This window comes from Oryctolagus cuniculus, chromosome 14 (genome assembly GCF_964237555.1).
Source record: "Oryctolagus cuniculus chromosome 14, mOryCun1.1, whole genome shotgun sequence".
Classification (NCBI taxonomy): Eukaryota; Metazoa; Chordata; class Mammalia; order Lagomorpha; family Leporidae; genus Oryctolagus; species Oryctolagus cuniculus.
In genome coordinates this window covers 36,645,353-36,657,689 of record NC_091445.1, presented here as the reverse complement: position 1 = coordinate 36,657,689, position 12,337 = coordinate 36,645,353, and the positions used below count along the sequence as shown (strand labels likewise).

Genomic DNA, 12,337 nt, shown 5'->3' with positions numbered 1-12,337 from the left:
TGTTGATTACTTCTCAAAACCCCAAATCCTCCATCAAGTCATGAAGATGACTGACAAGTAGCATTAGCAAATTACTTCCTAGTTAACTGGCTCTTGGTGCTGCCCCAGCCAGATTGCTAGAGGCTGAGTCCCTTCATTGTATGCTATTACGCTGGCCAACCCTAACAATTACAGTCATCTATAAAGACAACGTGGAGAAGGCCCAGGATTAGGACTTAACACACTCTGATCCATGTTCTACATTTGCTGCTGTCACAGACTAGGGGTGAGATTAGAATGTCTCATAAAAACAAGTTGGGAAATCTTTGTAAAATCAATCTCCCAATATTTTTAATGCTTTGCACACATAGGTAAGTCCACAAATAATTTTTGGTTGGGTATATTAGGATTGATCCAAGTCACAGATTGAGAAAACAGAACCATCTCTGTGTTGATAGAGCCATGGTTGGAACACTCATCATTCTTGTACCTAACTTTCTTTGGAAACTTCTATTTATTCATGAAACTCCTCTCTTGTTCCAAGCCAGTCAACCCAGCTCATCAAAAATCATCACTTGTGCTTAATTAATCCCCCTCTGTGTCAGAGGAAGAGTTCTCGCTCCTTTTGGAAGCCATTTTCATTCTGTGGTCCCACACTCCCACCCCTACCTCTGCCAATGCCTTGCTCATTAAATCATTTCCTCTCTCCCATCTTCAGAACCTCTCTTCTACCAAAAAATGCTGTAAGATCTTCCTGTCCATTCTAAAATTAGACTTCCCTTGATAATGCATCCCCTTCCACCATAACTCTCGCTCCTTCTTGCCATGATGACAAAGCTTGCCACCTCCTCTTCTCACATCCCATTCTCCCTTCCACCCACTTCCATCTGTCACCTGCTTCCAACTCTCCAGAAAGCAGCTCTCACAAAGGTTACCAGCAGCCTCCCTATCATCAAGCCCACAGACCTATTTTTATTTCTCCTCTTGCTGACACATGAGGCCTTGTTGGTGGCGCCTCTACAACTACCTTTCTCTTTAGCCCACCATCTCACCCCGATTATTCTCTTTTATCACTGCTCTTTATCTGCCCCTCTTCCCTACACATTACCCCTGCCACATCCCCAAAATCTGCCTCGGAGACGGTGCAGCCTAGTGCTTCAGTACAAGTCTTTGAGTTTTATATTCTGGTTGTGCTACTTAAGAGCTCTTAAACTTTAGAAAACCCCCTGGCCTCTCCAAGCTTCAGCCTTTTCTTCTCTAAAACCAAGGTTAAGAAGAATAATGACTCTTTTAGAGAATTGTTTCAAGTACACAGGGCTCAGCCCAGAGCTGATACACGGACAACTCAACACATAGCAGCTGTCACTATTGTATTATTATCTTTACCACCCTGACTCCCATAGTGATCTCTTCGCATTTTTTTAGCTTAGAATTTTACTTGTTTTTTTTTTTTTATCTTATTTGAAATTCAGAGAGACAGAGAGGGATCTTTTTTCTTTTTTTAATAAAAAACTTTTATTTAATAAATATAAACTTCAAAAGTATAACTTTCAGATTATAGAGATTCTTCCCCCCATAATCACCCTCCCACTGGCCAACCATCCCATCTCCTACTCCCTCTCCCATCTCATTCTTCATTAAGATTCATTTTTAATTTTTTTTATATACAGAAGATCAACTATACTGAGTAAAGTGTTCAACAGTTTACACCCACACAGACACACAAAGTATAAAGTACTGTTTGAAGATTAGTTTTACCATTAATTCTCATGGTATAACACATTAAGGACAGAGGTCCTACATGGGGAGCAAGTACACAGGTGACTCCTGTTGTTGATTTAAGAATTGACACTCATTTTTATGATGTCAGTGATCACCCAAGGCTCTTGTCATGAGCTACCAAGGCTATGGAAGCCTCTTGGGTTCACAAAAGAGAGGGATCTTTCAATCTCTGGTTCACCCCCCAAATGCCCACAACAGCCAGGACTGGCCTGGAACTGCATCTGGGTCTTCCACATAGTTGACAGTGATCCACATACTTGAGCTATCACCTACTGACGCCCAAGCTACATATTAGCAGGAAGCTGGATCAGAAATGGAGTAGCAGGGGCTTGAACCAGGCACTTGGATATGAGAAGTGGGTGTCCCAGGTGAATCTCTGCACCACATGCTTGCCCTCTTCTCATCCTCTCCTCAACCTTTGCTCATGCAATGTCCACCAGCATCTCAAACTCTGCATGTCCTATTAAGGGCTGAACTGTGTTCTCCCAAAATTCAAATTTTGAAGTGTCCTATCAGCATGTTACTATAGGGCCTCTAAAGACATAATGAAGGGGCCGGAGCTGTGGTGTCAATAGGTTAATCCTCCTCCTGTGGCGCAGGCATCCATTTGGGCACCAGCTCTAGTCCCGGCTTTGCTCCTCTTCCCATCCAGCTCTCTGCTGTGGCCTGGAAAAGCAGTGGAAGATGGCCCAAGCTCTTGGGCCTCTGCCCCCTTCTGGGAGACTCAGAAAAAGCTCCCGGCTCCTGGCTTCAGATCAGTCCAGCTCTGGCTATTGCGGCCAATTAGGGAGTGAACCAGCAGATGGAAGACCTTTTACTCTCTCTCCCTCTCACTATCTGTAACTCTATCTCTCAAATAAATAAATAAAAACTTTAGAAAAAAAAAAGACATAATGCAGTTCAATGAGGCCATTAGAGTGGGTCTTAATTCAATCTGACAAAAGCCCTTAAAAGAGGATATTTGGATCCACAGAAAGACACAGGAATGCATACACACAGGAAAGACCAGGTGAGGATATAGTGAAAAATCCCAGGAGAGAGACTTCAGGGAAAACTAACCCTAGCTGTCACCCTGGACTTGGGCTTCCAGCCTCCAGAAATGTGAAAAAAAAAAATAAATTTCTATTGCTTAAACCTTGAGTCTATGGCATTTTGTTATGGCAGTTCTCGAAAATCTGTACGTGTCCCACATTGCAATCACTCTCTTTTCTGAAACATGCTACTCCACTCTTGGTTAATCAATGACTGTTCCTTTTCCCTCATGACCCACATCTAATCAGTCTCCAAGAGCTGCTGATTTTAATTTCTGAAGAGTTTGCAGCCCATGCATCACTGTTCTTAACTCCGGCCTGCATGATCTCTCATCTGGTCCACCACACTCACCTCCCACCTAATCTGTCTCTCTCACTGCAGCATTTCTCCATTTCCAGCCCTCAATGTAGATTAATCATTCTACAGCTCAGGTCTCTTTACAGCGGCATTCAGCAGAAGGTCCACTGACAGCTCCCCACTGCCTGGTAAAGTGGCTCTCTGCCTGACGCTGTGAGCATTACCCACCCCGGGTTCTTTGGTTCACTCGCAAATAGAAAGTGACAAGAGGTCAACATTCAACCTCTACAGGGTTCACTGAGGGCTTATGCTCAAGCACAGATAGCAGTACCGAGAGAGGTTCCAACCACTGCCTCCCCATGGGAGCTGAACAGGTGCTTGTATCGGTTTGGGAGACGTGGTAGTTCCCATCCGCTCACAGCACCTCAATCTGCACCCAGCCTGGAGTGCTGGCTTGCTGCCCATGGCACACAATTGGATTTGCACCTGACTTGGTGTTCTGTGAAGGACCTATTGTGCTCAGAATGGCGGTGTGGCTCACTATGGTCACTCAGGAAGGCCACAAATGGTAATATTGGGCCATTCTGGGCATGCATGCAGGCTGTGGAAGATGCCAACAGCAGTCAGGCATCTTCTGTGGTTAGGGTCTGGTTGCTTCTCGCACCTGATTCGTTTAGAACTAGAGATAGACACATGTCAAGTCAGGAGATGGATATGTATCAGGTGGGGAGATGGATACCCGTCAGGCAGGGAGGGGCTAGATTGAGTCCTGTTTTATCTTGTACTTGCCTCCGGCTTCCCCATCAGTCTTGTGTCTTGTCTAAGCCTTCCTTAGATCTTTCTTCTTCCCAAGTGGGAAAATTTACAGCTCCTGACAAGGGTCTATGCCATTTGTGATCACTGCCAGAACTAAATGCCCCCACATTCCTTTATCCCACCCCACACCACCGAGTCCTCCATCCCTTATTTCCCACTGGAAGCGGTCTCTGTGCTGGGCTCAGATCTCCACCCACTTCAGGCGCCTATGTCACATGTGTAGCCTCTCATCTCTCCTCAGCTGCAGACCCCTGAGGCCGAGGCAGCTGACTCTCATTCACCTCTTGTCCTGCCTGGAGCGAGGTACAACCCCACCACCCGGCTCTGCTGTAGTGCAGACTGAAGGAACAATGAGAGTACAAAGTGATGAGGACAAACAGCATCCGTGCTCTGAATAAGCCATTCTCAACTAGAGTTGATTGCACACCAGTAGGTTAGTGTGTTTGCCCAGCTAACCAGAATGGATCACTAGTTGATATTATATTTTGGAATTTAAATGCTAGAGATGAGGCATGAAGCTGGTGGGAGGAGGTAGAGTACCACTTGCGATTGTCACGAATGCTTAGCCATTACATAAGACCTTAACATTTCTCCAGGAACAATTTTTGTCCTTATTAATGACTCCTAGAGAGCTAGCCTTGCTCTCACTCCAAAGTGTCCAATCTCTTAGAAGTCCTCTCCTCCAGATGCCATCTTATTTGAACTTCGTAGCTTCCCAAATAATGCCCCCACCCTCCAGATCCACTTTGTCTCCTTCTCTGTGTTTGTCCAATACAGAACACCACGGCATGGAGTCGGGCCAGTGTCACGCACCAGGGAGTCTTTCCTGGCACTCCTGGAAGTCCCTGCTCAGGCTCACAGCACCACAGCATTCTTGAATGAGGCTGATGTGTTTGAGTTCTCTTTCTACTGATCAGCAGAGCGAGCACTCACAAGGATCAGCTGGGACACAACTCTTTGGACTATTTTGCATTTTTTTTAACTGAGAAAGAATGCATCCCTATGTGTTGTGCACGTGACTGCCCCTCCCACAGCAGGCCTGATCAGGGTAATCACAAGGTGGCTGCTTTGCCAGGGCTCTCAAACATGCTATGCTCTAACTTGCCACATCCATTCTAGGGAAGGAGTCTTCTGCCAAGCCAGTTACTGATTTGCTTGTCTATTATGGCAGACACAGTTCTAGCTCTCTACACAGGAAAATGAACTTGTCCATACAAAGCTGTAAAGTGAATTGCAGGAACACCTGAGTCTCAGAATGTGTAAAATCGTGTGCATACTGGGTACGTCCTCAGCACCCTGAACCTCAGTGTCTTTGTCTGCAAAATAGCACACCACTTGCTTCTCTCACCCTTGGTATTGTGTGAATCCAAGCAGATAAATATGTGATTTGAAAATTACAAGCACCGTATGTGTGCAAAACTCTGAGTTTTGCTATCTTATATACCAGTTTTATTATCTTATGTATCAGTTTTCAAGCATTAAATAACTCTATATGTGTTCATGCCAATTACCTAATATCACTACCCCCATTACCAAAATTCCTGTGTACCAAGTATGAATGAGAATGTAATTTATTGTACCATGTGTCTGATATGTGCCAAGAAGCAACACATACCCATTGAATAAGTTACCTGGGTTTTCCTATAAGCAACTTCTGATGTGCCTGTGGTTATACCAGGGCTTGATTCACACTCTCTTGCTCGGTGTGATCTTTACGGACATTTTACGGGAAGGAACGGACAAATCAGCAGAGGTCTGTCGTTTTGGATAAAACGCTTTATTCATATTCCCTTTGGCTCACATACAGTTTCTCTTCTGCTCACTAAGAGCTTTCTTGGCCATTTTCTTGGAGCAAGTTTAGAGTGGGAGGTGAGGAGCACATGGAGCTGGGAGGAGACAGGAGACGTGGGAGGAGGTGAGTGTGTGCCTGGGACGTTGATCTGAAGAGCTGGGGTCCAGTCTACACTTGGACATGTACTCAAGCTCCAATTTCTCCATATTAAAAACAAACTCTCAGAGAAATAAAAAGATTTGTTGGGTGATAAATAAGATAGTGCTTGGGATTCTAAGTATTTTCACATCATACAAGATGTGAGGACCCCTGACATTAAAATACTGCACTCTTTGGTCACCAGAGCATAAACCTGACCCTGGCTCCTGTTCTTCAGTTCTTTCTCAGGGGCTGTCAGAGTTCAGCCTGGAGCCAAGTACTGTAGGTACGAGCGTCTTCCAAACACTCAAGGGAAATGCGTGCTTTGTTAAAACTATGCATGGAGTTCAGTTTGTATTGAAACAAAAATAAATTTGCCTCTTAATTCCATTTTTCCACAAAAAAATTGAAGTTCCCTTGTGCATTGTTCTTCTGGAGTCCTCTGGTCCAGCTCTGTTGCACTTGAGTGTGGTGACATATACTTAATTCTCCTGTATTCCTTATTTCCCATGCCTTCCAAGAGCTTTAGGCTTACTTAAGGCTTTCTCAAAGTTCTGAGAGTAAAAAGATGAGTTATGGTACACAAATAGCTGAAGGCAGAATATATTCTGGGAAAATAAAATTTTTCAAGTAGATTTACTGTCTCATCCCACCATATGGCCACATGAGTGATCACATGCACATATATGTGCTATAAATAGAAAAATAGAGCATATAACATGTACTTAAAATAGTAAGAAATTACATCATTAAGAGTTGAGACACAGACATTGTCTCTTATTTGGGTTGAAAGAGTAATTGGGGAAAATCAGATGCATCACCATATGGATAATCTTAATTCTAATTTGTGTTTGGATAGAAATGAAGCTCCAAATGCCTCATTCTTTTCAGTCTTCGCCACAGTCAACCTTCTTGGGTCTCTCTAGCAATCCAGATTTCAGCTGGTATCTGGCTTTCACTAGAGTTTGCACCTACAAGCAGTTAAAGTGGAAATTTTACATATTGAAATTGATACAGGCCAGCACCAGGGCTCACTGGGCTAATCTTCTGCCTGCCGTGCCTACACCCTGGGTTCTAGTCCTGGTCAGGGTGCCGGATTTTATCCTGGGTGCTCCTCTTCCAGTCCAGCCCTCTGCTGTGGCCAGGGAGGGCAGTGGAGGATGGCCCAAGTGCTTGGGCCCTGCACCCGCATGGGAGACCAGGAGGAGGCACCTGGCTCCTGGCTTCTGATCGGTGCAGGGTGCCAGCTGTAGCGGCCATTTAGGGGTGAACCAACAGAAGGAAGACCTTTAATAATAATAATAAAAAAGAAATTGATACAGAACACCTCCAAAACTGATTGGAGGACTTGTTGTAGAGCCCCTAAAACTGAGTTGCTCATCCACTACACAGAAGCCAACTACTGACACCAGAGTGGAGGAAAAGGGGAAGAGTTTATTGCAAAGTACAGAGCAAGGAGGCCAGCAGCTACCCCTTGTTTCCCAGGCTTCCTGAGGGTTTGAGCTAAAGGCTATTATGGAATGAAGTTGGGGTTGACAGGAGCATGTTCAGTGTGTGTCCTGGTCCCCTGCTGGTTGGTGGTGCTGATGACCCTCCTTCTATCGGTCGATGATATTGTGTTCTTTAGGGAATCTTAATGATGGCAAATGTGCTTCAGTGAGTCATGGGGATACTTTTTTGCTCCAGGCCTGGAGTTCCTGGAAGAGAAATCCCTTGAGATAAGACTGAACAGTAAGTTGTTATCTATAGCAGAAAAAAAATGATCTGAGTGTTGATCGGAAAGCTTACAGGGCTGGCTGTACCACTCCCTCAATCCAGTGAGTTAAGTTTAGCGGCTTATTTGCAATCATGAAAGCAGGGCAAGAAAACTTCCGGCTAAAAGAGGGAGGCTGGGAGCCTGGGGGAGACCAGATCTGGTGATATTTAGCATCTGCACTGCGGGTACTGGCAGGGGCCGGGTTTCAATGCTCCTAGGGACACCTACGGGAATCCTTCAAAGCTGCCACCAACGAACAGGATGTGTAAAGAAAATTTTCCTCTGACTTTAAAGGTAATCTATACTCTTTGAAAAAGAAATATATATATAAATAGATTGGAATCTCAGCACCAAATCAAAACAAACAAAACACCACCGTATGCTACTCTACATCTTTGTTTTATCTATACATATAAATGATGACTTTTTTATTGTTACTTTTGTTTTTGCAAAAAAAAAAAAAAAAAACACAGAATCTTGGGCATCTTATTTGTGATCACTCATTCCTTTAAACTTGAAAACATATTGTAACTTTCCTTGTATGTAAATCGATATCAAGATTTTTACTAAAAATATACTATATGAGTATGCTGTGATTTTTTTTTTTTTGACTGGCAGAGTGGACAGTGAGAGAGAGACAGAGAGAAAAGTCTTCCTTTTTCCGTTGGTTCACCCCCCAATGGCCCCTGCGGCCGGCGCACCATGCTGATTCGAAGCCAGGAGCCAGGTGCTTCTCCTGGTCTCCCATGCAGGTGCAGGGCCCAAGCACTTGGGCCATCTTCCACTGCACTCTCCGGCCACAGCAGAGAGCTGGACTGGAAGAGGAGCAACCGGGACAGAATCTGGTGTCCCGACGGGGACTAGAACCCGGGGTGCAGGCGCCGCAGGCAGAGGATTAGCCTAGTGAGCCGCGGCGCCGGCCGCCATGATGTTTTGATTTCCCTCGTATAGTAAAACACTTAGACTGTGATGGGATTCAGGACACACCACTACAAAGTACAACATTCGAAAAGACCACAGAGGTAGGAAAATCTCCCTGATCTTTTACAGCTTGTCTGCCCTAAAATATACCATAAAACCTAGAAAGAATTTTCTGGCCTTCCATGGAAGTAAGTCAGAAGTCCCTGATGTGAGAAATGACTTCCCTATAGTTAGAGGAAAGGGACAGATGCATTTCAGAATGAGCAGGGATGCAGAGTGGAATCTGAAGAAAACACCTTGCAGATTCTCCCCATTTTGTTATCACTACATCACACTCATCCAAGCATCTACTTCTTCATCAAACTTGGCATAAAAGTACTCAGCCTTCTTTGGGTCTTTGTTTCTGAAGGCACCTCTATCTCATGAAATTTATATTAAATAACAATTATATGCTTCTCTCTTGTTAGTGTGTCTTTTAATATAGTGTCTCAACCATAAAAACATAAAACAGAGGGTAAGGAAAAAGAAATCTTTCATTTCCTATAATTGTTGGCAGCTTTTGCTGTTATAAAAATGTTATAATAACCATCTTTACATACATATCTTCGGGCCTCTTTCCAATAATTTACTAATTTTTAAAAAACAGCACCATGCTTTTGAAGAAGATATTTTGGCATAACTGAAAAAAAAAAAAAAACAGAGCTTCTAGCTTTTTCATAATTACACAGTGCATAAAGCTGATTCAAAGATTACCTTCAGGCTGGCACTGTGGCTCACTTGGCTAACCCTCTGCCTGCGGCGCTGGTGCCCCGGGTTCTAGTCCCAGTTGTGGCGCCAGTTCTGTCCCGGTTGCTCCTCTTCTAGGCCAGCTCTCTGCTGTGGCCCGGGAGTGCAAAGTGGAGGATGGCCCAAGTCCTTGGGCCCTGCACCTGCATAGGAGAACAGGTGGAAGCACCTGGCTCCTGGCTTCAGATCGGCGCAGCTCTGGCCATAGTGCACTGGACGTAGTAGGCCGGCCGTAGTGGCCATTTTGGGGGTGAACCAACAGAAGGAAGACCTTTCTCTCTGTCTCTCTCTCTCTCTCACTGTCTAACTCTGCCTGTCCAAAAAAAAAAAAAAAAAGATAACCTTCAACAAAATAGTTCTGATGAAAAAATGAACTTCCATGTACAAATAAATGAATCCCAATCTTGCTTTGTGATATAAAATAATTAAGACAAAATGAATCTTAAATCTATATACAAGAGTGAAAATATAAAATTCCAATAGACAACATAAATTAAAAGTCTTTATGATTTTGAAGTGAGCAAGTTTATTTAATGGACACAAAAAATGGAAGCCATCTAAAATTTTGGTATATTGAACTTCATCAAAATTAAAAATTTCTGCTCTTCGGGGCTGGCTCTGTGGCACAGCAGATTATGCCTTGGCCTGAAACGCTGGCATCTTATATGGGCACCAGTTTGAGACCCAGCTGCTCCACTTCCCATCAAGCTCTCTGCTATAGCCTGGGAAAGCAGTAGAAGAAGGCCAAGTCCTTGGACCCCTGCATCCACATGGGAGACTGGGAGGAAGCATCTGGTTCCTGGCTTCGGATAGGCACAGCTCTGGCTGTTGCAGCCAATTTGGGAGTGAACCAACTGAGGGAAGACCTCTCTCTCTGCCTCTCCTCTCTGTGTAATTCTGACTTCCAAATAAATAAACAAATCTTTAAAAAAAGTATGTTAAAAAAAAAAGTCTGCTCTTCAAAAACTTCCACAATAAAAACCAAAAGGCAAGTCACAGACCGGGAAAAACAATGGCAAGAGTTGTGTCTGATCAAGGATGTCAAGAATAGGTAAAGGACTCTGAAACAATAATAGCAAAACAAATGAGCCAAGGATTTGAAGAGAGTCTTTCAACAGATGTGCAGATGGCCTAGGAACCCATGAAAAGATGCTCAAAGCATAGTCATTCGGGAACCGCAAAGTAAAATCACAATGAAACTGTAAACACACTTGATTAGTTCAAATAAGGAAGATGAGACATAAAAATTCGTGGGTGAAACTAGGGAGCTGGAACACTCATACTTTGGTGCTGGGAATATGGAATGTTCTGACCAATAGGCAGAACAGTGTGAGTTTCAGAGGAGCTTAAATCTATACTTACTAAACAACCTGGACTTCCCCCTCCTAGGTGTTGATCCAAGTGAAATGGAATCAGCTGTCTGTGAAACAACGAGAAATCTAATATTAATAGCACCATTTTTTTAAATAGCCAAAAGATAGAAAGAACAAAAATACCCATCACCCGGTGAGTGGATAAACAAACTGTGGTGTGGTGGATTATTACTCAATAATACAAAGGCACGAACCACTGATACAGGCAGCAACATGCTGAATCTCAAAAGAATTATGCTTACTGAAAAAATCCAGGAATAAGACTTTGTATCATATGATTTTATTTACATAAAATTCTGGAAAACCCAGAATTACAGTGCAAGAAAGCAGATCAGTTGTTGAAAAATACAGGGAAGATATGGGGAGCATGGGAACTTACTGCAAAAGGATATGAGGGAAGTTTCCAGGGTGATAGACACTACTGTATCTCAATATGGCAGTAGCATATATATTAGAAAACACATTCATTAAATTTTACAGTTAGTGAGTTTCATTGAATGTGCTTTATACTTTAATTTTTCAAAATATCATGGAACCATAAATTATATCTGCAAGAGGTATCCTTATCCCGTTTCTAGTCTTTATTCCATCCATCATATTCCAGGGATATGTGACACATCCATTTTTGGTTAAAAACAATTTTTAAAATTGCTTGATTCATCAAAATGTCTTCTACATCAACAAGTTGTGACAAATTGACCTCATCAAAGTGATTTGTTTCTTCCTAAACTTGTCTAGGATAAGATTGCGTTGTCTGATTGCTAGTCTGCCCAACATCCAAATGCAGACTGAAAATTTCAGTCAACTTCAGTGGTTGGTGTGACATGACTGATCATCTGAACATTTGGCTATGTTTGTTAAAAATTTTACTTTTCACCTGGGTGTTCAGATGCAGAATGAAAACAAGAATACTGAGGTAGATGAGTAGACTGGCTAGGCAGCTGGGAATGCAGTAGGTAACCGCATGACCTAGAGAGGCAAATTCCAAATTGCACATTTAAAGCAACTCAGGATACAGAACCACACTACAGGGACCTTAGAGAGATTGTTGATAAGACTTGTGTGCCTCGGGATTTGATGAGGATGATAGCGGTGGTGGCAACTGTGACAATAACAACTGCAGTGACCATTTCTTGAGTGCTCACTAAGTACTGGGCTCTGTCTGAAGCCATTTGCATGCATTATCTCATTTATTTTCCAACATAGCCCCACCAGCAGAGTGCTGTCAAGAGCCCCGCTGATTGAGGAGACAACTGAAGTTTACAGAATTCAAGAATCTGCCCAACTTTGGACAACTGGTAAGTGGTGGACATGAGGCTCTGAGCCTAGGACATGGGTCAGAGAGAAACACAGAGCACGAGGAACAATGGAGCACTGGCCAGTGTAGCTGAAAGCAGCAGTTGGAGAGTTGGAGCAGTCACACAGTGCAGCAGTGGACGGAGAGCCAGGAGGCTGACAGGATGGAGATGACGTGATGAAGGGGCCGTATGATAGCCACAGAGGTTATTAGGGAACTGTGCTAGATTCAACTTTTGTTCCCAATAACCATTTCATCTCTCGCTAATCTACGGTCAAAAGACATTAAAACGGACCCCGATTCCATGTAAAATATCCAGAGAGTGGGAGAAATTATCCAATCTCCCCTTATCTCATTTTGAACCTTAA

The 12,337-nt window shown here is 43.5% G+C and overlaps 1 long non-coding RNA gene across 2 annotated transcripts in view; it reads right to left on the bottom strand.

Moving 5' to 3' along the window:
- Nucleotides 1-1,609: 1,609 nt before the first annotated feature.
- The window catches only part of LOC127487493 (uncharacterized), a 37,432-nt gene continuing 26,704 nt past the window's right edge, over nt 1,610-12,337 (bottom strand). For both annotated transcript variants that reach the window (XR_007914342.2, XR_007914343.2), the window contains exons 2-3: nt 10,662-10,719; nt 1,610-7,533 (exon numbers count right to left, since the gene is read on the bottom strand). This is a non-coding gene — a long non-coding RNA (uncharacterized lncRNA). The remainder of the gene's footprint in view (nt 7,534-10,661; nt 10,720-12,337) is intronic.